This window comes from Furipterus horrens, unplaced genomic scaffold, assembly GCF_987537825.1.
Source record: "Furipterus horrens unplaced genomic scaffold, mFurHor1.1.pri manual_scaffold_4, whole genome shotgun sequence".
NCBI lineage: Eukaryota > Metazoa > Chordata > Mammalia > Chiroptera > Furipteridae > Furipterus > Furipterus horrens.
Window position 1 is genome coordinate 33,375,981 of NW_028327174.1, and position 5,063 is coordinate 33,381,043.

Here is a 5,063-nt window from a genome sequence, read left to right on the forward strand (position 1 = left end):
AAATCACCTGTAAACACATGGGCTCTGGAAGAGTACACCTAGTACAACATAGATTTACTAAGAAGTAAGGACTGTTTTTTTGTAAACAGTACTTGTTCTTATGTGGAAACACACACACACAAAATAGAAGACATGTTTTTCTTTTCCTTCAGGATTTATCATCTAATTAAAACAGATCAAACCTGAAGAGACAAACTGACTGAAAAAATCTTCTCGCGGCAATAGGAATAAAAGAATACAGGATACAGGAAGTATCACTGTTGGTGATCTGTGCTGGTAGCCAGAGGGCATGAGTCAGCGTTCCTGCCTCCACTCTGACCACATTCCACCATCCACTCCACGGACGGACCGCTGTCATTTCCTGGAATGCACTCGCTATATTTGATTGTGCTCATGTTGTCGCAGTTGCTTCGCGTGCTTTCCCTCACATTCTGCCTGTTGAAACTCTGCTCCTCAGTCATTTCGCTCTCCATGTCTACGCTAGAACTGATTTTAGTCCAACTTGCGCTGTCACTTGCATATGTGTCTTTCTTTCTCACCACACTCTGAGTGAGTCTCTTGAAGGTGGGATTGTTCTTTTATTTAGCTTGATAGCTTTTGCACTTAGTAGGGTCCAATACATATTCATTGTAGTAAGAGGAATTGAATTCTGCATGAAGAAGAGGAGCAGTATCTCCAAAATGATTCTAAGGGTTGAAGCCTAAGACTCTGGAGGTCTATTTGTGTCATAATGAAAAAAAAGAAAAAAACTGAAGAAGCGATGGACTCAGTGTAAATGTTAGTGCTGAAGAGATATCTCAGGGGCCATAACTCATGGCAAGTGGTACCCATGGGACTCAATAGAGAGTTAGATTGGGGCTGAGACACAATATCGATACTCATGATTAGGGGATATGATCATGGTTTTCAATGGACACTTTAAAAGTTGAACTTGAAGAAAAATGCTTTTCTTGTTTTTGTGATTCCATGAGTCCAGAGGTAAATGGAATACCTACCATTATGCTATCTCTAGTCATGATGATGAGATTTTAAATAAACTGAGAGAGATGAAGGCAGCTTTTTTTTTTTTCTTCTTCATGAGACTTGGGCTATGCCCATTGGATTCAGGAAGAACAAGAAAAGGACCCTGTCTGCAATGAGTATAAAATTTAAGTATTAGCACAGTTGTCCCTGTTTCCCTTTGCAAATAATTCCTTTCTTGTTTCCTCTGCTTTACTGATTTTCATATTCTATATGCTGTTTTTGTTAGTCACTAATGGCCCGATGAGGAAACTGGAGGAGCTACTAAAACAGCCAAAGAAAACTTTTCTTTGTAGGCCCTTCCTTGATAACTCTTTATTGTTATTACAAGAGGAATGACATTAAATAATTGAAAACTTGCTTCCTCTGGAACTGGTGATGACGACAGTGGAATTCTTTAAGTTTCTTTTCCTTCTAGTAAAAAACTCCCCCAGCTCCTGCTATCACCTGCCTCTTCCTCCATGAGCCAAGCAATGACTTAAACACCATTCTTAGCTAAATAAAAATAAGGCTAGAAAAAGAAGATATCCCTAGGTAGAGATGATACTCTTCAAGGGATGCCAAAGGGGCATGTACCAGACCAGTCTTTTTATCTTGATTGGTTCATTCCCTTACCCTGGGCTTCAAGGATGCTAAGATAATTCTGACCATCTTTATGTATTTTTACCTAATGAGCTGGCAAACTGGTTTCATCATAGTGGGTTTTCCTTGGGCTAACTAAAAAAAGGATGGCTTAATTACCTTTATTCTTTTTCAAATGAGAGATCCACAGGCTTATTCTTCCACATGAGTGCTTTTTAATTTTCAACACAGGTCATTTAAATTGCTTCAGTTTCTTATGCACTTGGTAAAAAAAAAAAATCCACTCAGATTCATCTTATTTAAAAAATGCAATCTTTGGCAGTACTGAGTTTTTTCACATTCAAAATCAAAGTAAGAAAATGCCTTAGGGATTCCTGGCTTCAGAGGAGAACTGCGGGCACATCCATGCAAGAGCCAACATTTCAGTAATGCTAATGAAATTTTCCTGACTAGAAATTATTTTCATGGCAATAAATATAACTCTCTCATACCTTGTACCAAGGCTTATACCTAGTATCAGTTTTGAAGAATTATTATCAAAGAAAAAGATTTATTTTGCAACAAAATTGAGTAGGGACACAGTTGGGGTGATCAAATGACTCCTGGATTATACTAAGCCGCTATCTGAATTGTCTCTTAAAATTCTCAAAATACCTACCATTGGAGACATTGTTTGACAGAACATTACTATAGTCTTGCTACTGCCAAGTGTTCTAGATGCATCCAGGCAGTCTATAATTAATGCACCTGCAGAGCTGAACAAAGGACTTCATACGCTGTCCATTTCAGTGAAGAGTGGCTGGAATGGCACCGGCACAACAGGCACAGCTCAGGACAAACACTAAAAGGCCAAGTTCTTTCATTATTAGATTATTCAGCTTTCTAACCAGAAAGCTGAATCCCTTTCAGCATAGATTGACTAGCCGAGATTTCTTTAGAAACAGCAGTGTTTTATTCTGTGAATGATACAGAGTAGGATGTGGTGAGGGTTAAAAAGGGGATAGGGAACCTGGTGCCTGAGTACTGGTTCTATTAAGTTGGAGAATTAATAGTGATGTGCAAGGGGCACTGAGACAAGGGGATTTGGAGACAGGTAAAGGACACCAAGCCTGGGATGCCAGAGGAGTTTTCAGAAATAGTAAGTGACATATCTTAATCTTTATTCTGCCGAATCTATATTCAGATTGGACACATACATGAATTTTCAGTGTCCATCAGGGAAATGTAATAACAAAACAAAACAGCTTGCAGATGATATTAATTTTAATTTTTCTGTCGTCTTACATCTATTTATGAATTATTTTAAGAGCATTCATTCAAGAAACTCAAGGTAAATTTGTAACTATAGCATCCCTTGTTTATATGGCATCTGTTCTGTGTTGGACCCTCCATATTTATTTTTCTTGTTTAATCCTCACTCACATCAATCCTAAAGAGTTGGTTCAGAGAGTATAAACAACGTGCCTGGGGCATGCCACTGGGGTAAGGAGTCAGCCATTCTAAGGTGGGTCTGTTTGACCTCAAGGCCAGTGCTCTCCAACCACAACTGTGCCAGTCTCCCCCTTGTTTACTGGGCTCTGTCCTATGACCTCTTCCTTCTGCAATTCACCGGCAAATTCATCCTCCTTCAGGCTTTTGCATTTACTGCTCTCTCTGCTTTAAGCACTTACACCAGCCCTTTCTATGCCTGAGTTTTCCATTCATCAAAATTTCAGTTTAAATGTCTCCTTTCTTTAGACGGTCTTTTCTACACTCACACCACTGACTACCAAATATTCCTATTTTATATTCTTCATAGAACTTACCACAATCAAAGATTGCAATACTTGTATGTATATTGTCTGTCTAACTTCAAAAGAATGTAAGTTCTCTGAAGAGAGAAATTTTGCTTATCTTGGACACTGCTGCCTAGGCAATGTGAGACAAGCCTGTTATGTAGTAGGAACTAAACAATTATATTTGGAATTAATAAAATGTAACTAATTCCTGGGAGGTAGCTTAGCATTCATTCAGCGTAGTGATAATCTAATAATGAAAGAGATAATTTGTCATTACACATGGGATAGAATTTGAGTTCTTTATTTTGGAAATAGAGATAAAATTGAATGGCAGTGAGGGAAGAATGGGATAAGAGAGAATGATGAGATTGATAATGAGAAAGGAGAAAATAAATAATAAAAATAAGTTACATAAATAATATTTATCTCTGACCAGTATAGCTCTGTTGGGCATTGTCTCGTAAGGCAAAAGGTCACCAGTTTGATTCCTGCTTGGGACACATGCTTGGGTTGCAGGTTCCATCCCCAGTTAGGGTGTGTGGGAGAGGCAACTGATTAATGTTTCTCTCACACATTGATATTTCTCACTCTTTCTTTCACCCTCCTGTCTTCTCTCTCTGAAAACAAATACATAAAATTCTAAAGAAACAATATTTATATTGAATAAATATTTATTGAGTGTCCACTATGATAGTATGAACATATGTCCTTTTTACATCTGTTAGTTTATAACATCATTATTTAAGACGTCTTTCACTCTTGGAAGTGTTCCTGCATGGATAATAAAGCAAAAGGTCCTCTTAACTAAGGGCTCAGCACTGTGTTAGGCAGTGAGGATGCTGTAGTGCATAAGGTGGTCCCTGACATTATGGGACTCACAGCACAGTAGAGGAGACATACCTCAACCCAATAACCCACCAATAACCCACCAACAGCAAGTTCCAAAAGTGAAATGTGCCTTTCTTTTTAGTTTTCAAAGCAACTTCATGTGCATAATCTCATTTGATTCTACCTTTGATTCCATGACAGAGAATAATAATATAAATGCTAGAGGACATGGAAAAAGTTGCCCAGAAGTTATGTGACTTGGTCAAGGCAAATTAGCAGAGCTAGGACAAGGATTCAATCAGGAAAATGCAGCCATTCTAGGGAGACTTTAAACTTTGTTCTTAAGAGTGAGGAATAAGAAAAATGCAAATCTTTATCTTACCTAATGAGGCTTAGAATCTTTCAAGACAGTTTTGGAATTCCTCTCACTAATATCATCTTGAGGCAACACAGTGCCATCTCTGCAGATTTCTCTAGTAGAAAAAGACAACTATTTTGGAAAGGATTTCCTGTGTGCTTATTTTTCATAGCATTGTTTTTCCTCTTTCAAAATGAACTTAAATCTCCAGCTCTGCAGTTTACAGTGTAAGCAACAAATAATTGTAGCTAAAAGGATGGTACTGGCCTCCAAAGACAGGGCTCCAGTGAATACACTCCTCTGTAATCCCCTCCTTTGAATCTGGTGGGACCTGTGACTGACTTTTGACCGATTGGATGTGGAGAAGTGATGCTGCATGACCTTGAAGGCTAGATAAATGGAAAATTTCTAGCTTTTTCTTAGGTCTCTTGGATTGCTCACGTTGGGGAAGGCCAGATCCAACTATTTGAGACCACAATGCCACGGGGAAGCCCACG